This window comes from Sinohyriopsis cumingii, chromosome 7 (assembly GCF_028554795.1).
Source record: "Sinohyriopsis cumingii isolate HCF-2022 chromosome 7, ASM2855479v2, whole genome shotgun sequence".
In the NCBI taxonomy this organism is placed as follows: Eukaryota; Metazoa; Mollusca; class Bivalvia; order Unionida; family Unionidae; genus Sinohyriopsis; species Sinohyriopsis cumingii.
In genome coordinates, this window is record NC_142967.1 from 84,066,223 (window position 1) to 84,090,979 (window position 24,757).

At 35.9% G+C, this 24,757-nt stretch overlaps 1 protein-coding gene across 9 annotated transcripts in view; it reads left to right on the plus strand.

Moving 5' to 3' along the window:
* Positions 1-292: 292 nt before the first annotated feature.
* LOC149795652 (alpha-adducin-like) overlaps positions 293-24,757 on the plus strand; it is a 160,104-nt gene continuing 135,639 nt past the window's right edge. For 8 of the 9 annotated variants that reach the window (XM_089965476.1, XM_089965481.1, XM_089965482.1 and 5 more), the window contains exon 1: positions 293-392. The gene's annotated coding sequence lies outside the window, so the exon portion shown is untranslated. Of the gene's footprint in view, positions 393-23,138; positions 23,519-24,757 lie in introns of those variants that run through there. The other variant, XM_089965477.1, reaches the window with a different exon arrangement.

Below are 24,757 nucleotides of genomic sequence, written 5' to 3' on the forward strand. Positions count from 1 at the left end.
ACCTCTTGAGTTATCTCCCATACAAAGTAAATGACAGTCTGACGTAATCCCTGAGCTGAATTACTGGTATATGTTACTTTCATCGAAACAAGATAATTTATACAAAAATCGCATACTATCTTTGAATGTGTAGGACGTAAAGGTTTAGATTATTTCATTTAATTTTTAAATCCATAGTCATAAATATCAAATGATCTATATTTGAAAAATAAAAATCACATGCTATTAGAGGGAACAATTTGGGTAGTATTATTTATTGGAACAGCCTTCTGTTTCTATTTTTGGTGTTTCGATACAGGCTATTTGCATATTATTACAGCCCTGTTCGTGGATCTGGGTCACACTTTGGCGGGGTATATTTAGGATTTTCTAATTATATTCCCCTCTTTTTGGTAAGTAAGCGAAACACATTATTCTTTGTTTTATCGAATGTTTATGCTGATATCAGTCATACTTCACTTTCTGCAGTGATTACAGGGTGAAATCCAATCGCAAGAGAAATTCTACTTGTGAAATTTATGCACATATAACGAGGGGAAATTACCCTACTCGTCACTCGCCGATGCAATTAATTTATGAGCTTTGGTTGATGTTTATTGGCGACTGACGGAAATTTTGTTCAGGTTGCATACTCTTTGTACAGACATTTTAGTTTAGTTTTTGAGCATTTGTTCCTAACCGGTGTTCCGCCATTTTGTAATACACGATATTGATCCGTCGGCCATGCCGATTGAGCGTTTAGGATGGAAAAGGTCCAGTGTAATGTCGATTGTCGAGGGTCGGTTGGGGGAGGGGAGTTTTGTGTTTGGTTTTAATTTTGTAAAGATAGTCATAAAACATAGTGAATTTGAAATATTTATTGAAGCATCCTGTAATAAAACCACAAGAGAGACAAATAAGCAAAGCTGCTACCGGCTGAGCTGTATTAAGTATAGTCCTACAATGTAAAACAGCTAGATGTTGGGCATGAAAATTGAAATACCAGTTTTTGCAAGTAAATCAAGCTATTTTTAAATGGAGATGCAGCCAAGAATGATTAAAATTAAGTCTCAACTGTCTATTTGATGCAGCTTGGCGCGATTTCGGGACATAACATGAGTGGGGGGTGGTCAATTCTCAAAATGCATTTTTGTCAATTTTCAGAAAAACATGGTCCCAGTTAATATCATAAAAATTAACAGTCAGTAACTCATGATTGTGCCCAAAAACATGTTTATAGCTTCAGTTTTAACTAGGACAAACAATGTGTACCCTTTTCCCGACCCCATATTTATTTTCATGAAATCTAACACAAATGTTGGACCTAAATTACAACTTTTTCATGTTTATAAATATTGTTTCAACAGAATATATAATTTATAAATACTAAACTTCAGAAATGAAAAATATTTGTAAAGGGTCCATAATAAGAGGGAGATAACTCAGTGATCCTTTTCCTATGACCAACAATGCAAAAAAGTTAGCGAATGGCAACAGAGAGAGAGAAAAAAAACCTTCTTAGCAGGTGGCACATCCAATCAGTAGAGAAGAATAGGAAATATGTGAAACATACCAAAATCATCGTTTACATCATTCTTTGTCATTTATCTGTATTATTTTGAATAGAGCTTTCTAGGACTAAATTCATACAGGTATAATCTTGCCATGATACCATTCAGTTAAATAAATTGAATACATACATTTCAAGAGAAGAAACAAAACACTCTCTGAATGAAAATCAATATATATGTATGAAATAACCTCAAGAAGTTATTTAATCAAGTTTTGCACACTAAAGCCATTGACCGACAATGGGGTCAATGCGGTAAATATTTGAGGGATAACTTGGCCTATGCACCGGTCATTGCAGATATAGCTGAAACAACCAGATATAGGACTCCTGAATTGAGGCGTCGTACGATAGAGGTTACTCAGAAATATGAAATATACATGGAAATATTCAAAATTGTTGGCAGCTTAAGACCTACTGTGTTGTTTATGATTATTACCTCCTCTTAACACATTAACCCTTGAGCCAGACAGCTAGGCAGTCCTCTGCAGCATACTTGCAGAGATCACCAAGAGCAGTGTTAGCCTTTCCAGTGCCTGTATCCCTGAGACTAGCTGACAGCAATTGGCTTGCAGATTTTTATAGAGGGGGCTACTTGCAATAAAATTATTATTTTATTTGTATTCATTTAATTCAGCTGAAATTTGGCACGGCAGTTCTCAATAAACTTACATACATAATGGTATAAATTTCATGGTACATGCAGAAATAAAACTAATGCATGATGGTGAAAACAAATGATGTGCTTGCCAATTTGCTTCTCTTGCCGTGAATAGTCCATAAAATTCATTATGAATTCACACAGAATTATTAACATCATCAACACATGAAATAATTATAGTTTATGTACACAGAAATTCCACTTGTCTCTTGTAAACTGAACATCCTGTGAATACTGTACACAAATGGGCATATTTTACTTGCTCTTTACTTACCTTTCTTCCTTAGACCTTTCACTGAAATTTTTAAAACTAATAAAACACTTAACAAACCTTGAACTATGAACACTCATGTTAACAACATATATTTCCCAAACATTTATTTAACGATTATTCAAAAGAAAAAAAAGCTGCACGAAATCAAATTCATTTGCATCAGGGTCTAAATCCGTTGCTGGTCCTTTGTATAGCCTCTTGTCAATGTGTGTTTTATCATTTACGATCATCGATCAGCTCTACTTTCATTTTCTTCTTCTTCAACATTCTCATTCTCGTCACTACTGCTGTTACTTCCATTAGCTTTTTTGATGTCACCATCAATCTCGTCGGATTAAAATCCAGAAAATTCTCTGTCAGAATCTGTCAAGTAAAAGTCTGCTCCCAGTTGCTGATTCTCATCAATTTGCATCATTTTCAGATGTATATATTTTCACTATTTCTGCTTCCATCGAAGTCAAATTTTTTTTCCTCCGTTCAGCAATGTTCACTCTATCTGTGTAAGCTACAATTTTATTGGTTAAACTGCTTGTATAATTAGGAAATGGCTTCAAATCAACCAATGGTTTGCGCCGATTTAACTTGTTGTGCGGGATACAGGCCTAGACAAATACTGCCTCGCAAACTCGGTGCTCGGGATACAAGCTATGTAAACTCAGCGACATTAACGAGGCATGCGGGAGATCAGGGAGGAAAAGTATGATGAGTATTCTTGTCGCCAGGGGTCAATGTGTTAATGTATGGAAATAAAACTAAAATTTTTCAACGCTTCGCAAAAACACATGCTTTTCCCTCCACGGGCCGCTTAATACCATAAACATGTATCCGGATATTTATTCTTTTGGGTTCCGATGTTTTTACATTAAAAAGTTCCAAATTTATCTCAAAGTATGCTGTAAAAGCAGACCAATGTTCTGGAACCTAAGCAGCCACAGAAAACGGGAAGCCAGAAACAGTTATGCCCCGCGACAGTCCTACATGTATATCTAACATAGCATGTTATTTTTGAGTTCTAACCTTTAACTATATAACACAAGGGAATTCTGCACCCCTTGGTAGTTCAAACACTTTTACTTTATCCTAATTGCATCTGCTAATTTCTAACTTAAGCCAGTCGTAATCAAGAATAGTTCAGTTTTCAAAACAGCTTGACACATTTCGTTCTGTCTGTGACATAATGGAGAAAATACAATAATTGTTTGCTGATTTTGACGTTAGGACAAAATGCCCTCTAGAAGTGCCTTTTTGCATTCGAATAGTCTTGGATTTCACCATTAACGAAATGTAAGACCCAAACAACCTTGAGTCTGTAGTTCAAAAGTAAGTATGTTTCTGAGTTAACAATGCACTGTGCAACAGTGTAACCAGCAATCAGCACCAAATTTACCAAAATCAGTATTTGTTTTTGCCATCAAAATTAAAACGCATCACAATGTACATTAATATTTACTGCAGATTCGAGGTTGTTTGGATCTTACCGATTAGTCATGTTGGTGTCTGCTATTACTTTTAAAGTAGAGTTTATGGCCTCCAACATGTCCATCTTTATTTCTTCACTTGTGTACAATTTCTTGTGACCTTAAAGGTCTAGACATTTGTTCTTGATTTGGAGAGTGATTACTTTGTTGTACTGACTCAGTGGCTGACACTTTTTCACATTGTAATAAAACTGTTTTGAATTGTGCCTCTTTTGTGCTGTCACAATCACCTTCTGACTCCCATTACTTCTGATCTTCAAGAAGCTAAATTCATAAATGTTAAATTATGTATATTACAATTTTTATCTTGTTTTGTATACATTGCAAGATAATGTCAGTAAAAGTGGTAGTTTTGGAACAGGGTACTTTTCCAACACTTTTCGTTAATACTTAATTGATTAATTAATTTTTTGTAAAAATGAATAAATATATTTTATTGGAACTAATATTTAAAAATTTTAATATGCTCATTACAACATGCATGATGTCCCTAAAAATATTAATTTTTTGAGAAAGAACTTTGCCTATCATTTTAATTACTTATTATATTAATTTTGCAAAATTTTAAATTTTCTTTAACTGTAATGAGGGGCCCCAAGTGGCTGAGTGGTCTAAAGCGCTCACCGTTACGGATCACTGCCATTTCACCTCTGTATGTGTGAGTTCGAGTCTCAGGCTAGGATAACGTTGATATGTGAGAAAGCCCATCATTAGCTTCTCTTGGGTCGGTGGTTATTCCCAGTGTTTTCCAGGGTTCTTCCTCCACCAATTATACTGGCTGCCATGTATAGCCTATCTTGTGTTGAAAAATGGCGTTAAACCCTACAACAACAACAACAACAATTAACTGTAATGAATAAAATGATTGCTTCATAAAGGAATTAATGATTGACTTGACATATTATTACAAATTCCAGCAATTATTACTTACATCCCAATGAAGTTGGAGGGCATTAACCCTTGGTCAGGGTTTGGTTTAAAAAGCAAATGCACACAAATTCCCCTTAAATAACAGTAGTTATAATACTTGTAGTAGTAAGGAAAGCTAGAAAGATAGAGAACAAAATATTACTTACATGTTGAACAGTTGTTTTGCATGATTAGCCTCAGCAGCAGATAGATGCCTCTGCCTAGAAAATGCAGAACTTAGAAGATTTGAAGAACCAGCTGTTGCCATTGAGTTCAGTTTTCCACATTCTTTACACCACTGACATATAGCTCTTGTTTGTCCATCAGAATGAATTTTGACAATCCAAGGAAACTTTTGGTTCCAAATACTAAGTCAGACATCACATACTGTCTTACACTTGGATAGTGTCGCATCCGAACTATCAGTTCTAACAACTTCAACACACTTCTGAATCTCTTTAAAATCTTCATCATTTTTCCATTTAACCCCAAAATACTTGTCCAAATGTGCAAATGTCATTTTGTCCAAGTCTCGATGTGTCATGGTTTTGAGTTTGCAGGCAATATTTATACGGCTACAATCGGAAATGAAATCAATAACAGGGATCACGTTGGGCTTCGCCAATTTAGCAAATGGCTATTCTGTTTTCATTATTGGTGACAAAATATACCATCTGGCGATATTTATGGCAGCACCATTTTTGGCTGATAAAAACTGTATATACAGTCTTTGGTTTGGAGAAATTCAAAGGTACCATGACAGGAAGCCGCAAACTTGGATATAAAAATGCACTTGAATCTATTGTTACATAAACAAATCCTTGTTTCATATTGACAAATCACCTTAACAGTGCATTGTTATATCATAATCCGCTTAAGCTGATATCTGGCCTTGGAAGGTGGGAACGTGAAATGACTACAATCGACCAAATGATGGCAATTTAAAAAAATACCAGATGGCAGAAAAAATAGTTTTGCTGCAACTTCAAAGAAAACTTATTGCCTTTGAAGCACTGATATATACTAAGCAAATTAAAAAAAATCTGTCTCACTGTTCTACAAATATCTGATGTTGCCACAGCAATAACAAATGGGTATTTGTTTGGTCCTTCAGAGGGAGCATTTAGCTGCGCCTTTAGTAACACATGCACCGTCATCAAAGCAAGCTGACGCCTTTGCTTGAAAAAGTCCGCAACAAACTAAAATAAAAGCATTGCTTCATTTGTCATCTTGATTAGAACGTATTTATTGTGCCGTGAAACTTTACTGTTTGCTACAAAAACGTGCTAACCCTAACCTGACTACTACGTGGGAGATTTTCTGCATCCCAGATAAAAAATTGCATCCAAATACACGTAATTAAGCGTTTCCGAGATCTCTGATCATCTCAGTTTTTCATATAATTGAGTTACTCTTTGCTTTTAGTCATGGAGCTGAAGGAGGGTTGTGGAATGAAAGAAATACAAAAGCAGTGGTTTCCGATATTTATCTTCCAATATATTAAGCATATATTTGTATGTTTACATCAGAATGCATCAGTATTAAAAATGTCATCTCATGAACAGAGTAGAATTTAAAAATTATTATGTACAACAGTATCCTTTTAAACCAGGGGTCTCAAATTCAAACCACCCTGAGAGCCGGACAAGGGCATTTTCAATGGCCCAAGGGCCACACCACCTTTGTTATTTCTAATGACACCTTGTGATGCCATTCGTTTTGTGGGGACTGATCTGGTGGCCTAAATGGTAGTGTCCACCTCGGATGTGGGAGGTCACGGGTTCGAACCCCTGCCGAGTTATACCAAAGACTCTAAAAAATGGTACTAGCAGGTGCTTCACTTGATGCTCAGCATTAAGAGGTTAGTGTTAGGACTGGTCGGCCTGGTGGCAGGATAATGTGACTGGGTAGGACATCATGCTACATGTCTGCAGCATGATGCCCCAGTGCTAGTTGTCACTGTAAACTGCCACACTGCTGACATTGTAGCAGTATGACTGCGAAATTGTTAAAGCTTTATTAAAAATCCATATTACACACATATTTTGTGGGCCACAGGATACATCTTTGTGGACCGTGTGCTTGAGACCCCTGTTCTAAACAGTAACTATTTTGGTGTATATTTTTAATTCATTTGCCTTGAAGCGTAAACGTAAGTTAATTAAATAAATGAAGATAAGACCTTATAATAAATACAGTAACAGCTTTTTGAGTGGATTTCCTTTGTTGTGAATATGTTTTCAAGCTGTCATAAAATTGATTTTTATTATTTATTGGAATAAAACAAGTTATTATAAGAACTTGAAATTACAAATATGGCTATTGTCTGCTGCTTTGTGATTCATGCAACTTGGTTATTTTCCATTTTCAAGAATATTAATAACCATTTCATATAAACAGATTAATGAAACATATTTCTTTGCCAAATACTGAATGTTTGCAGTGTACAGGTCATCATGTCACATGATTCGGTAGATGGAGCATTCTGTTGTCTTGCCCAAGGTCAGTTGCTTTAGTCCAACTATACTTTCTTTGATGCTTTTTTTTCTGATGGTGTCAAATTTCTGACACGAGCAGGTGAACAGGTTTTCAAATTCCATTGACGTATACATTTCTGTCTGTTGAAATGTGGAGGTAGCCGAGGAAAGCTGAAGTCTGTTAAATGAATGTCAACCTTCTTTAACGAGACCCAAGTTAATCACTTTTGTCAACATTAGTATATTTTTCTTCATTTTCTTAAATAAACTTAACCAACTGCAAGCAACTTTTGCATTCCTTATCACATCGGATTTATGACCACACCCACTTTGTCGTAGGAACTTTATTATTTTGAAGGGTATTATAGTGAAGGAATGCTGTATAGTTAACTTAAATACTAACATTTAGTACTATGGTGATGGAAAACTGTATGGTTAACTGGAATACTAACAGTACTATAGTGAAGGAATGCTGTATAGTTAACTGGAACAATAAACAGTTAATACTATAGTGAGGGAATGCTGTATAGTTAACTGGAACAATAAACAGTTAATACTATAGTGAGGGAATGCTGTATAGTTAACTGGAACAATAAACAGTTAATACTATAGTGAGGGAATGCTGTATAGTTACCTGAAATACTAACAGTACTATTGTGAGGGAGTGCTTTATAGTTAATTGAACTACTAACAGTTAGTACTATAGTGAGGGAATGCTGTATAGTTACTTGAAGTACTAACAGTTAGTACTTAGTGAGGAAATGTTCTATAGTTGACTGATATACTAATAGTTAATACTATACCATGATTTGGCCTAACTGCTTTAAGATGCAGCATTATCTCGTTTATGAATGGGTGTACAATATTTTCAAATGGTGGGTTGGTGTACAATATTTTCAAATGGTGTTTTTTTTCAAATCGGTTGTGGTGTTAGTTTAAACTTGACAATAATACATTTTGTCTTAAGTATGAACTTAAAGTTTCTATCATGTTTGCATTTAGCAAATAAAGATAAATATTTCATATTACTACCAATCATTATGCTGTCCATAGAATTGTTTTTTTTTTTTTTCGTTACCGCATTCACTAAATCTATTATAGGAGCATCACATATGGGTTGACTTTGATAGCCTTTTTGACACTCGGGAAGAATTGGTTTTCTTCAAAGAGAATAAATTAAATCTGATAACTACAAACTAGTCTACAGTTTAAAATGGTGTCATAGAGTAAGAGCTTCTTTGAATGACTGGTAATTGTAATATTGTTGTCTGACAGGTGAGAACAAGTTGAAATGATAATGATATTTACTACTGAGCATTCTTTCCTCAGCTGTGGTACTAGTGATATGCAGAGTTCATGTTCAGACCACTGGAAGCCTGGTCTTCAGATGGGGAGGGGGTCACATTTCCTTGATAAAAAATTAGTCAGTATACTGGTATAGAAGACTCATGGGATTTTGCATATAGGACATGTATATGAAGTGGTTTGACATTTGATTGTAGTTGAATTTGGTATGCTACTCCTAAATGGAGTTTTGCAGTGATTGTTTTTAGTGAAGTTTGCAAAACATATCAACTGATTCAGTTTTCATATTTGTATTGGGAAGTTCGGGTTTTGCAAGTTAGTCAAGTTATGCATGGAGACTCATTACAACATTACAGCAGTGGAAGGATATTTGTTTAAAGAACACCAGTACCACTTGTTTCTCCCCATGCTATCTGCTCTGGTGGCCTAAGTGGTTTTCGCTTCCACCTCAGATGCAGATTGCATGTTTGAACCCTGGCAGAGTTGTACCAAAGACGATACTAACAGCTGCCTCACTAGATGCTCAGCATTAAGAGGTTAGTGTTAGGACTGGTCGGCCTGCTGTCAGGATAATGTGACTGGGTGGGACATGATGCCCCGGTACTAGACATCACTATGAACAACCGTCAAAAATTCCACTTGCAAGCTAGCTATTTGCGAGTGGGAAAATGTCATTTGCAAGTTCAGAAAATAACATAGGCGATATTTTGCACCCAAAAAAAATCATGATTTTCTATCTTTTTTAAAATTTATTTATTTACTGGCAATCAATTTGACTTGCATTTTGTACATCTTGAATATGTGCCATGCACGGGCGAGAGGCACATACCCTTTTTTGGCATACGGTTAACTGCGAATCTGTACTGAAGTAACTTCGCAATATTTTTGGATAAGTTCTGATTCAGAAGAGACTATTGCGTCTGTGGCAAGCACCTTATCCCACTCAGACGTAGTGGGGCATCACATGCTTTGTTTTAAGTTCATTCTTTTCTTTGTTTTTGGTTCAGTGTCTTTTATTCGTCCCTCACTTTGTTGGGTATCCTGTGATTGGATTATTAATTATTGTATACGGTGATATTTAACATAGCTACTTAATTTTTTTTCTAAATAATTGAAGTTTCCAGAAGCCACAGCTTGTGTTGCTGTCTCAACTGCATCATGAGATCTAGGGTTCAGTTTTGTAAACAGAATAAAAACAAAACAAAGATTGGCTCTAGACACTTCCACCCTGCGTGATCTGCTTCAGCTGGTTGTTAACAGACCGCCAGCCGAGATTTACGATCCCAGTCAAGCCATTGACAAATGGTACTTCATGGCTCCAAGCAAACGTGGGCAGACATAAGCATAAGCTTGCAGTGGCTGATTTATAGGTTAGATAAAATGTTTTTATAAAAACTGCAATTATTATGTTAAAAAAGAAGTAATAAAACCGAAGTATTTATTATTTTTAAAACAGACAAATATGCAATGTCAGTATTTTTTGTTTAGCTGTACCTATTATATATTTGATGTTGACAGTTGTCGTCCTCCCCATACCCGTTGTCAGCATTATATGGCTAGTGAATTGTCATAACAAATTGTGAGTTACCAGTGGCTACAGTTTTCTAGGGTTGATTATGAACTGCCATACTGCAGACTTTGTAGTGATGTAACTGAATTTTTTAAAAAGTTAAGAAAAAAATTCAAATCAAACACAGACACACACATTCTCCCTGTGCTGTCTTACAAGCATTGGAGATGTACCTTTTGTCTGTCAGTTCACGTTTCATTTCCTTACTGATATACTTTTCATGCTTCACTGATGTTGGCTTTTTATGTTTTGGTCATTTTCTGGGATATTGTTTCATGAAAAATAAATATGTGATTGAGGCATACTGTGATCAGGTTTTCATGTTTAAGTTTCTGAGATACTGTTAATATTAGCCATGAAACTACATAAATGGTTTATTCTCCTTCTTGTTGACAATTTATTTCATATATTGTTATACTCATAGTGCAGTATGTGTTGAAATTCTCCGGCAGCAGGATAGATATCATAGCAATATACAGGGTTCCCACGCTATCGGGAAAAAGTTGGGAGAAATGATAACTTTTTCCAGACTGAAAAGTCCTTGAATTTTGCAAATATTGACTAAAGTCAGGAAAAACCCATGAATTTCTCTCCACAACTTGACACCCGAAACAGTTATGTAATTGAGTCGTAACTGAACTGATTGTGAGTTAAATATATCGAGTTCTAACCAGAATATTAGGAGGTTGCAGTATGGATCATTTGGGTGCTTGTCATAAATATATTTGTTGAGACAATCCAAATGCTCTGTGGATTAGATTCGTTTAGTAGACTTTTAGTTTCATAGGTCGATAATGATAATTTTTATTTTTATGGAAGGTATGAAATTTAGTCTAGCATCACTAGAAGCCAACATGGTGGCATTAAAGCCAAGTCGCTTAGCAGATGGCTAGCAAACTTAAACGTTAAATCGATTTATACCTGCATGAAATCAATATGAAAATTTAAAATCATTATGTCTTTAATCTGCTGAACGATGATAAAACTAATGCGTTGATGAAATGGAGCTGGTATTAGCGATTTCGATTGCTAGTTGCACGAGAACACACACTCTTACAACCGTCATTTTCAGATATTGTAGAATATTTTTAAAATGAAAGTCATTGAAATAAAAATACAAAAACGAAAGGGCACAAATTTCTCTATGTTTATTCCGAGACCAACTTCTGGAGTTTTGTTGTATCACGTGACTACCACGTTGACATGTGATCTCTCATGCAGGGAGCATACGAAGCAGGGAACCAGACTATCTGCTTTATGAATCAGACTGGCAAGTTTCTAATAGTAGTTTTCGAAATAAAAATATTGAGAATTATATGTTCTTTCTGGTTTTTACCAAAGGTATCCGACTTTCATTTAACAAGATTGAAACTTTGTACAACATTGAAAAGGAGTTTGTTGTTGATATCACATGACTGTTGGACTTCCGATGTCGTTGTTTAACCCTTTACCTCATAGAGCATAGTGACAAAGTGCAGCTCGCTATAAATAGAACACCTGTTATCTAGTCGACCGCATACGCATAGCCTGTTTGTGAATTGTTAAGCAATGTAGTGTATGTTAACGTTTAACAGCAATTTTAACCATTTTCCATTTTTGGTACACATCTATTATATGTGGAACAATTTAAGAGTAAGGTCCGATTGTTATAGCTGTGTAATTATTTATCACGGAAGAATTTGTTATGTGCTTTAAAATCTGGAGAGAACTTGTTCACCGTCATGTCAGTGAGGCCGTGTGACCAACCGTAGCTGCCATTTCTCATACTCAAAATATACAAGTTTTTCGTTTGTGTCTACATCACTTAAGTCATCTAAATTTGATAATTTATAAAAACTAACTGCAGCCTAAATCAATATCAGAGCCTTTACCTAGGTTATTGAATCTTTCATAGTTGTGATTCTAATCATGAAAACTTCATAAGTACTGAATGAAATCCGCGACCACCATTTTGGAGAGTGGAGATTACGACCCAGTTGCTTTAAATAGCAGATATCGACCAGTACATAAACAGTGACCACGTGATCTGACGTAATTGTCATTCGCAGAAATGAATGTCGTGTCTAATAAGGGGTTTTCCCCGACGGTGGCGCTACGAAAACCGGCTTAAAATGGCTGATGTTTACAGCCAACGTCAAAAGGCGCTTCCATGGGACTTTTGTAGAAGTGTCAAAAGGCGCTTCGATGCGACTTATGTAGAGGCGTCCAAAGACGGTTGTATGAGGTAAAGGGTTAAGATTTGTGAAGTCATGTGATTATTAACACAAATGGCTAGTACCGGGTCGGATTTCATTTAGTCTATTAGCGGGTTAAAGACATAATGATTATATTACTTGCCATTTTTTGAGAAAATAAATAGTTTTCCTATCAATTTCATGCAGTTGTAAGTCAATATAACATAGTTTAAATTTGCTAGGCCAGCTGGTAAGCTATCTTACGGTGGCGGCAGATTCCAATTTTTTTATATGTAATTGCTCTGAACCCACACTCCATCCTATTTGTCCATATGTGAAATAAGGGGTTGGAATATTTGGAGGAAAACCCGATTAGAAAAATGTTGAATCTCTTAGACGATCTTTGGTGTGAAATTATTACACAGTGACTTGTAGCTTGAAGCATTGGTTTCAGATCTTAAATGGACTGCAGGAGAAATGGGAAATTGTCATCCCTTTTATTATATATTAAGAAACGATAAGAGCCTATGTATAAATGTAGGTTTGGGGACTGGTTTATTGAACTACAAGAAGACAAGTTGATTTTACAAAAATTCATCCCTTATTTATACAACAATGTATAAATTTGAAGGTCTTTTGTCAAAATTTAAATCAACCCTTTTGTAAATGTCCTTAAATAATGAAATTTTTAACCTTGTACATGATCAATTCTTTTCTGACATGTTTTGGAGAGCCTTGAAAGAAAAACATCTTCAGATTTGGAAAATGCGTTTTATAATCCAAAATATTTTTTAATCCCATTCCGAGATGGTCATATGTTAACTTTGAAAAAATTAATTTCATCCTGGAAAAGACCTGGAAATTTATATTTAGAAAAGTGTGGGAACCATGAATATAATATCACACAGTTCATACATATAGATGAATTATTACACATCTACATACTACATTTCAGTTGCAAAAATAGGTTACCATGATGAGTTTCCAGCGTCATTGATACTGTACACTTTATATACATCTGGCATGTCCATCTACAGCCCAGATGCTTGTACAGATTGGTGATCATACTGAAAAGTACTATCACCATACCAAAGAAAGACCTGGCATCTGAATAAGTATGTGCTTACGAGATTTTGTTGTCTTCTAATTGATTTCATCATGACACAGTCCCCATAGGCATTTGGGATGTTTCTTTAATAGATTGGCTTTGTGTTATGATGTCTGTTGTGGCCTGAGGCGTTTTTTGTTGTTCAGGAGAAGGTTTATTTAAAGCTTTCTCTCGGACTGAACATTTGGGGCACGTCAAGATAATAAGACGACTTTACAGACCTATGATCAGAGACTTGTAAACATGAAATCATGTTTTGGTTGAACAGTCCCTGAGGAATGGAAGGACTTCTACAAGTCCTGCCACATTTACCGTAAATCACCAAATTTTAGCATGTCATCTAACTTTGCTAAAATGTTATGTTTGTTAAAAATGGATTGAAAATGATTTGTCACTATTACTTACCAGTAACATGTTTTATGATAGATATATATATATATATATATATATATGCACTCTCTGCATAATTATATACCACTCATTTGTCTCATAACTTGCTATTGATATGAATCTAAATTTAAACATGACTTTCGTTAACAAATAGCATGCAAATGGTACAGTATGCCCATCATGGATCATAGAATGTCCAGTCAGTCAGGTGGACATTTACACAGGTAAGGTGTGTCCACTATGGACATCCACTGAATATAGTGGAACACTGCCACAGCTTTTATTGCAGCCCTTACTGATTTTATTGTATTTACCCCAAGAATCGACACTAAATAAACAGATGGGAGAAACCATGAATCTGGACATGGTAGATGTCAGTTTCATACCTTTATGTGTACAAACTTAACACTGGTAACATTTCTTGGACTAGCTTGGGATACATACAGACAAATGCACATACAAAAATGTTTTAAATTTCTTGGTTATCATCTGAGAAGATTGACTTGGCTTCAGTGTACATCCCTTTTACCAATTAGTTGTACACATGCCTTTTATCATATACTAGAGGTGCATGGTATTAGTGGTTTACTGCTGTATTTTTCCAGTGGTATGTACTGCATTACTTTGTCACAGGTTACTTGTCACTGTTTGCTGTATGTTTGGTATATTTAAACAAAGGATTATGTTATGCTTTATTATATTTGTAACTTTTAGCATATTCTATTTTCAAGTACTCAGATGATTTGAAATGCCAAAGTATACCCATATAGTCATTAAAGTCATATATTAATCAGATATCAAGGATGAATATTACAATTAGTGACTTTGTATTCTCCAAAGTTATCTGTTGAAAGAACGTATTAGTTAATTATTTCCTTCTTTAATTCTTTACAAACATGGCAACAACCCATTCTAGATCAGAGTTTACAGCTGTTTTTGAAAATTGGATCACTTCATATCCATCGTACAAAACATTATTTAATAGCAGCAATTACTTATCCTGTCACTATTGCTTAGCTAATCTATTTTCATGCCAAAAATATATCGCTCATATGATGTGAACACATCCTCCCAGACTGGAGAAAAAGTCAGTATGACCCTTTGACCTTTTGCACACCACTCAGTGGCATGGTCATGCGCTGAAGGTAGATGTACCTATATGTCATTCTTTTCACAGACGTCTTGCTGTATAGACATCTGAAGCTGTTGTGACTGAGAAATTATGCATGTGGACACTAATATACTGCAGTTAGCTGTCTCTCTCTCTCTCTACAGTGTTTGATAATTCTCAGTGTTACTATTGTCCGTTTGTTTCTAAAATTGTATTATAGCTTTTTGTTTTTCCCCCCTTTGAATTTCATTCTTTGTGGGAATTTGGAAGCTACCTCGTGTTCTACCCATGGTGGTAGACACTTTTACTTGAAATATTAACTGAATGGTACAGGTAAGTCCCTATGTTCTAGGAACAATAACAGGCCTTGCTCAAATGTTGAGGATATCATTTCCTCCATTTTTATTTTCAACTCGATAAAATAGTTTTATGTTCATACACCGGTTGTGTTGACATTCATATGTTTGCATGTTACCTCAATAAACAAATCATCAGAACTGGAATATCTTGTTTCTTTCAATAATAAGGAAATACTTTAACAATAATTTCCATCCTTTCTTTATTTGTGTGCAAGTTGAGTTTTGCAACAAGGGACCATGCCACTAATTTTCTTTTTCATAGACAAAACTGTCTGTGGAGCAGTGGGGCCACAACAAGGTCTCATGGGATACACAAACTGCATCAAGTGCTCCATCTGCACTTGGAAAAACCGTTGCATCATTTGTGATTTGTGGTTTCCCAGTACCTGGAATATAGTAGATTCACCATGTCGACGTCAAGTAGGCACACGTGCCTCTTCTCTTTGCGTGGAGGTCTGGGTCTTTTTCCTCTGGGCAACCTCAGAGTTTGCCACATTCCAGACAAAATGAACATATTAGTGGAGAGCCTGTCTAGGACAGACTTAGCCATCCTCACAGAATGGTCTTTTCACTACTCATTAACTGGGTCCCTGTTTTCCCTTTGGGGAAGATCTCTGGTGGACCTGTTTGTGACCAAATTCAATAACAAACTTCCCTTTTACGTGTCTTGTCTCGGATCAGAAAGCATGGGCAGTCGATGCATACTGACTTTTTCTCCACTCTGGGAGGATGTATTCACATCATACGGACAGTATATTTTCGGCATGAAAATAGATTAGCTAAGCAGTAGCGACAGGTAAGTATTTCGCAATTTTACCCCCCCCCCCCCCCCCCCCCCGCCAAAAAATTTTTTTTCTTCTTTCTAACAACTTTATGAGATTTACTCTTCTTAGAGCTGACACATTTTTTTTTCTTTGGAACATGAAGGCAGAAAATTCATTTGTGGCAGATTGTTCTAATGGCAGCAATAACTTAACTGTCACTCATGTGCATTGTCACTTTTCATGCTGAAAAACCACTGCCAGTTTGATATGAATACATTCTTCGACAGAGTATAGAGCATGATACAGTCCACATGTGTACTAGGCATGGGATACGTGTAGAATGGTCATCTTTTTCAATGACTGCATACTTTATTCGAATATTGATGTTACACTGCCAGTTTTGTGATCTAATTTTTGTGCCATTATCTTTTCTCCCTTTCAGGGGGCCATCCACTAAGTTTTTCAGAGAGATGCAGCACTAGTTAATATTCAACCTCAGACTAGACCTCTTCCCTGTCAGTGAGGTTCATGGCACACAGATGCCACAGAGCCTCAAGGAGGAATTTTTTTAACCAGCCTTCTTTAGCTGCTGAAGGATGGGTATTTAAGAGATAACTCTGCTGGAACTTGATGGTGTAAGAGTTATCCAGTCACAACAAATACATGTTCAGTGGTGTATATTGGATATAAGTTTACATAATCTTGCATGTTGCCAAGAGACTCAACTTTTTATGCCTGACAAAAACTTCCAACTCTACATAATACACCATTGACAGCTACTTTTGTAGTTTGTTTTTGAAAACATTGTTCCATACACATTAGGTTTGGCCCCTTGGGCCTGTGCAAATTACATAATGATAAATTTGAACCTGCAGGACTAGCTGTGTCAAGGAATTATATGCTGGATGGAAGGACAGACAGACAGACAGAAATGAGGGATACTGTAGATGTAGGAAAGTGTAAGGATTCTGAAAACATAATCCAGCTTTAGAAAAGGGATTTCAAGAAGATAAGACTTGCATTGTTTAGAATTCTGTTCTTTATCTGCTTAAAACTCCACCATTGACAATTAAACTTTTGCTGGTTGACATTTAGGTGTACCTATTGTAAAACATTATACCAGCTTACACACTGCAGTTACACTGGTCATATGATGGACTGTGATACTGGATGATGAATGCCACCTCGAAAGTATGGCTGGCATCTGACCTCTATCCATGACAATGGGGGTCAATAGCGAAGGCAGATTAAAACCACCCTAGATAATTTAAACCCAAGACTACAAATCCTTATGCATTGTTGGTCAAATAATGGCCTATCTTATGTCTGCCTGACAAAAAAGACATTAGTAGTTACAGGAACTTGTATAATTACTTAGTACATGACAAGAAAAGAAACAAAATTGGTTAGTGGGTATGACCAAGAAGAAAAAAACCACGAGTTTTTGTGATACACAGGATGCTATAAAACTGAGAGAAGCACAAACATGTCCTTGTTCTTTAGACAGCTTTTATGATATAAAGATATGATTATTACAAGAAACCAAGCATTTGTACCTTGACCTTAGCATTGAAGACTAGATCTCTGACCTGCAATTCGAAATATCTTATAGTTGAAGTACATAAGTATACCAGATTTTGTTTATTGATTGTAAACATTAGTTATATTTGAAAATACATGTAGATGTGTGAACTGTTACGGAAAGCTATAAAACATGTAAATGTGTGAAATGTTACAGAAACCTAAAATACATGTAAATGCCTTTGATCCGGATGATTGATGATGACACTGTTAGTCTTAAATGAAACATAAAATGCTTGTGGACTTTATGAAATGTCATTACAGTGAACTGTGAGATATGCAACTCTTCCTTTTTGATTTAAATGACAATAGCCTGACATTAATTGATTATTGTTGTAACACTGCAGTTGTAACCTGATTCATCTCTTATAATAATAATAAGATTAGAGCATCCACCTTGGATGCATGAGGTCGTGGGTTTGATCCCTGGCTGAGTCATACCAAAGACTTAACAAAAAATGGTACTAACAGCTGCCTTGCTTGGTGCTCAGCATTAAGAGGTTAGTGTTAGGACTGGTGTCAGGATAATGTGACTGGGTGAGACATCCAAAGTGATCCTCTTGAAGTCTCTTTCAACGAGACCCAAGATGTCCATTGTAATGGCTGGCTAAAAAACAAACATTGCATGACTTGTCCTATACCATTATGTTGTATTAGACACTAAAATGCAGGTGGTTCTGCTCCATTGTACATAACAGACAATCAGAATGAGTCACAAGTTTATTTAACTTGGGCTTCTTGTCCATCGGCAAATCTGAAAAGCTGCAGGAACCTAAACATGAAGAAAATGGACTCCCAGCAACAACAAAAATAAGCCATAACTGCTACACTTGACCAAACGATGGCTAATTCCTTTTGTTTTTAAAATGTATCCAGAAAAATAGTTTTACTGAAACTTCAGCTAAAACTGAAAACCTTTGAAGCACCAATTGTTCTGTATAAATACTAAGCAAATAAAAAAAAGATCAGTCTCAATCAGTGTTCTACAATTATTTGATGTTGCTGCCGCAGTAAGAAACAGACATCTTTTTTGACCTTCAGCACTATCCTTTAGCTGTAATTTCAATAACACATGAATCCTTCATCAAAAAGCTACCTGTAGTCTTCAGTAATAAAAAAACCCCAAATAACCTTTCATCAAGGAAGTCGCTCCAAACTTAAACGAAAACAATGGAATCTGTTTATTGTGAAAAAGTGCTTACGGTCGCTACCAACGGCAGCATAAAACGCAAATTAAATTTACAATCTTTTTAAACCGTAGATATATGGTAGTCGTTAATTGAAGATCGGGTAACTTGCAATGATATTTGTTAACTTTTTAATTTGTTCAAGTTTTCATTTCCCTGTCAGTAGCCAGATCCCCTAGGTAGCAAAGCCTCCAGTTGACCAAAATCTTGACCAATTTAAGTACATGTAAAGAGCTATAGCCTTGTGCTACTTGCGACAGTTGTAGTGAATTGTTAAGTGACAGTCATATATAGATCAAAACGAGGACCACCATTTTTTTCCATAAATACGCAGTTTTGGTGTTTTCTAATGGGGAGCAAGTCATACATGAAATTTATAACATGTGATCTGAACTCCAATTCATAGATTTATTATATACAAATACAATATATAATTGAATATGGATGGTAATACACAACTGTAAGTTGTCAATATTCAGATGTTTTTCAGACTAGTTTGTCTTCATTTAATCAAAAGCATGTATTTTTGTGCCTGCTTTTATTAACCCTTTACCTCATGCAAGCGCCTTTGGATGCCTCTACTCCATTTGCATGGAAGCGCCTTTGGATGCATCTACTCCATTTGCATGGAAGCGCCTTTAGATGCCTCTACTCCATTTGCATGGAAGCGCCTTTTGATGCCTGCTGTAAACATTGGCCATTTTTAGTGGGTTTTCGTAGCGCCATCTTTGGGGAAAACCCCCTATTAGATACCTCATTCATTGCTGCGAATGACCATTACGTCAGATCACGTGGTCGCTATTTGTGCTATGGTTGAAATCTGCTATTTACAGTAATTGGGTCATATTCTCCACTCTCCAAAATGGAGGTCGCGGATTTCGTTCAGTACTTTTCACGATTAGAATCACAACTATGAAAGCTTCAATAACTTAGGTAAAGGCTCTGATATTGATGTAGGCAGCAATTAGTTTTTATAAATTATCAAATTCAGATGACTTAGTGATGTAGATGCAGACAAAAAACTTGTAAATTTCAAGTATGAGAAATGGCAGCTACGGTTGGTCACGCAGCTTCACTGACTTGACGGTGAACAAGTTCTCTCAAGATTTTAAAGCACATAAAAAAAATTCTTACGTGAAAAATAATTACACAGCTATAACAATCGAACTTTAGTCTTAAATTTTCACATACATAATAGATGTGTACCAAAAATGTAAAATGGTTAATGTTGCTGTTAAACGTAACACACTACACTGCATAACAGTTAACAGGCAGACCTATGTGTATGGAGTCAAAGAGGTGTTCTATTTATAGTGCACTGCACAGGGTAACTTTGCTTCATGTGTATCGGAGGGCTAAAAAGCCATACACTATGAGGTAAAGGGTTAACCCCCAAACTCCACCCATCACATGGGTTATAACATGGTTCAGTCTATAACACATTTGGATTCTATGGACTCCAACTACCATGTTATAGCGGGGTCACTGTATTCTTAAAAAGATGACTGCTGATTAAGAATATTGTAAGAGTACTTTCCTTTTTGGTATTTATAGCAATGTATGTGACTCATTTCCAAGAAAACAGACAGGTTTCTTCATGTGTGTGTACCAACAGCTGCCTTGCTAGGCGCTGAGCATTTAAGAGGTTAGTGTTAGGACTGGTTGGCTTTTTGTCAGGATAATGTGACTGGGTAGGACATGATGCTACATGTATGTGGCATGATGTCCCTGTGCTTGACATCACTATAAACTACCACACTGCAGACATCATACCGATATGACTAAAAAATTGTTAAAGCTACATTAAAAAAGCGTCTGAATCAAAAACACACACTCATGTGTGCCTTTTTCCTTATATATTCATTATATTGATAAGGTAGCAGACCAGTTTGTACTTTTAAACGAAATGGCACCAGATGTAAAGCAAAACGTTTTACGCTTTGAATTGTGGATGTTATTTGGAAAACGTTTTACGCCTTGAATTGTGGATGTTATTTTGAAAACGTTTTACGCTTTGAATTGTGGATGTTATTTGGAAAATTTTACAGCAGATTGATTTTTTTAAACTTCAAAATATGTCAAATCAAAAATAGGACAAATCACCAATTTTCAAATTTTAAAAGAAGACCATGGGAGTAATGGTAACGGCACTTTGAGCACATGATCATGCTCATCGCATGATTCCAGTTCAGAATCGTTCAGCGAAAGTTACATATGTAGAATTATAGTTAAAGTGAGTGCTGTATATAAAAAAATTTTCAATATATTTTGTGTTTGTATTCTGGTTCTAATCCATATGGATCTTGCCCCTTGTGACAAGAATTTTGACCAGCTGCAGAACCAGGTTACTTGCAAAAATAAATTACTTTTTCAGACATAGTGTAATTCTGGCATGTAATATACAGATTACACTTTTTTCTACCCAGATTAAATTTTTTTGCCACTTAAAATAATAATTACACTTATACCTCTCAGAGGTAGGGGGTTGGGTTGGGATTGGGCATGGCATGTATGGATTTGTTCACTATTTTACATGCATGTGAAAGGGGATTTTCAACTGCTAACTGTATTAGAACCAGTTTGAGAACAAGTCAGAAGAAAGACAATTTCTATCACCAACTACAGGTAAAACCTGTTATACTGCATACTTGGGGCACAAAGAATAACATAGTGATGTATGCATTGAAATTTAAATGTCCTCAGTTTTAATTAACCTCTTGATTATATATCGTTTCTTTTGTTCATTGGGTCAAACATCAAATATACTTCAGTTTTGAATTGTATACATGCTAATACTGTGGAAACAGTGCAAGGTGAAGTTAAGGTAACATTAAACAAAGTGATGGGATTAAAAATCTGCTAGGGATACGAATAATCAGCTTTTCCGAGAGCAAGTGGAATCACGTTATAAAAACGGGTTTTACTTGTATTGATTATGTAAGAGGGTCCAGATATTGGAGACTTAAGTGCAGATGTGCAATAACAAAATGGTTGCTTTCTAGCAGAGAGCAAGAGATTTGACCCACTTGGGCAGTGGACAAAAGCTGAATGAGATCATTGGTAGAATCAGACAAGTGATTCTTCAGAGACTACAGTATACGATGTGTACTTGTGTTTCAGTGTTTATCATGTTAAACATTTTGATTTACTTAATTGAATATTTATCAAGAGTCCTTTGATGGTGAAAAAAGACCATTTAAGACTACTGGTTATTTTATTCAGATCAGTAATGAAACTACATTGTTTAAATATAAATGCTTTTATTTAAATATAACCACTTTATTCATTTATTATAACTCTGTTATATCATTTATTACATGTAACTGCTTTTATATTGAATTTGATGTTCCTCACAATAACTCGTCAACTCGGACCTGTTTATTATATCTGGCTTCATTAGAGGGTGTCAGGTCCTGGACTCTTCAACACTATTTTCAAGCCCTGGCATAGCTCACCTGAACATGACCAAAAAGCAGTCTCTGTCAGATCTTCATAGTGGAGATACGATTTTAATCAGATTGGCCTTTCCTGATCATTCATATACATTTTCTGACAGTGTTTGTTTAGATCAGGGGTCTCAAACATGTGGCCCGTGGGCCGCATGCAATCCACCAAGCTGTGTTCTGTGGCCTGCAAAATGATTGGCATCACAAGGTGTCATGAGAGATAGCAAAGGTGGTGTGGCCCTTGGGTCATTGAAAATGGCATCATGCAACCCTCAGGGTGGTTTAAGTTTGAGACCCCTGGTTTAGATAATATGCTAGGAAAGATTGAATAGAATATTCCTGTAATGGTTATTTTATAATGGGTTGATCCAAAAATAGATGTTTGACAGTTCCATTTTGCTACCAAAAAACACGAAGTGTGTGCACACACACACATATATAGCCTTACTAGGTTTTCATGCAACATTTCCACCTTGTCAGCATTACCAAGTTATTTTTAGTTCAAATTTTTGTTTTGTCTGCGTATGCTTGCTTTGTTTTTACAAAAGAAAAATTTAGCTTCATTTCACTTGCTGTAATTCACAGTGACTTGAAAAGTGATTCATACTGTAAATTTGTTTTTGTTATCCCAGCAGAGCACAAACAAGCTGTATGACCTTGAGTGTTATACTAGTTCGCTGTGATCTTGTTACAAGAGACTGCAATTATATGTGAAGTGGATTTAGGCACTGGAGGGGGTGTGGTCGTTGAAAGCATTTCTCTGACTGTATGCTTACTGGCCTTCAGTTCTCAGTGCTACAATTAATGTATATACCATTGGATATGTGAATGCAGTGTTCTGGTGGATGAGGCCAGCATCAGTAACATTAGTAGCTAGGTCCTGTGGCTGTAGGGCTGGTTTATCAGATTGGAGAGATAGGAGAGTGTAGAATTTGCATTCCTTACAATATCTGGCTCTGGAATAATATATACATGTGTGTGTTTATATATGCTTGGTCAGTTGGCAGCTGGGCTGTTTGGATATACATTGTATAGCTGCCATAATAAGTTGGGGGTGAAGGTAGTACCTGTTACATGCCTGCACAATAGTCTTGACTGGATTGATACTTGTATGCACAAATACATTTATGTGGTAGAGTAATTATATCTTGAGTGGTTCAGCTTGATTGATCAAGGTTAGTATATCCTTGTATTACACACTGATGGTAGGTAGACAAAGAACATAATTCTGAAGTATCAGTTTTTGCACCTAAACTAAGCTGTTTCAATTGGAGACACATCCAAGAATCATAAAATCAAGTCGGAAATGTTTCTTAAATGAGGCTTGGTGTGATTTTTGCCAACTGAAGTGATGGGGGAGGGCTATATTTGTATGGGTATAACTTTCCATAGAAGAAACAAACAGTGTTTATCTGAATGAAAAATATTACGGATATAGAACTAACATGTAAACCGTCTTTGCAAGTGAAGTTTTACAGAGATATCGGGTGAACAACATTGTACAAATCATTTGTGGTCAGACTTAGCCTATGCTCTAGTCATTTTAATATGCCTATGTCACCCTCAAATTCAAGTTTAACCACTGGATGGAGGCTTCGTATGTGAAATAGGGATTACTCTGAAATAAAACCTGCATGGATAAATTCTAATGGGTTGGCTGATGAGTGTGCATGGATAAATTCTAATGGGTTTGCTGATGAGTGTGCATGGATAAATTCTAATGGGTTGGCTGATGAGAGTTGCTGTGCTCATGAATATGTTGTTATAGGTTTAATGCCATTTTTCAGCACAAGATAGGCTTTACATGGCGGTCAGTATTAATGGTGGAGGAAGAACCCGGGAAAACCCCGGAATAAACCACTGATGAAGCTACCGGCAAGCTTTCTCACATATCCACATTGGCTGAGCCTGAGCCCGAGACTCGAACCCACACAGACAGAGGTGAGATGGCAGTGATCTGTGATGGAGAGCGCTTTAGACAACTCTGTCACTTTGGGCCCCTGCTTGTGAATATGATTTTATCACAATATGCACAAAAATGTAACATCCTTTATTTTGTTTCTAACTTGGATCCTTTTTTTTAAATCTCAATATAAATTTGTTTCAATGAATATGATGGATATAAACATTGTTAAAATTTGTTCTACAATCAGAGGAAAATAATTATTAGGGACAAACATTTTGTTTCCATAAAATGTCCAGCTTCAGTATCCCCTTTAAAATTAAATATGGATTCTGATATGAAACCACTGCAATATAGTCATGTTTGTTTTAATGAAATTAACATCTCTTGCCAACTTAGCTGATACAAAAAAATCAAGATATAAAATCTAACAAAAATTAAGCATGGCACAAATGGAAGTTGCCAGGTGTTAGAATAAAAGTAAATAAGCACAGTTGAGTTTTATAATAAT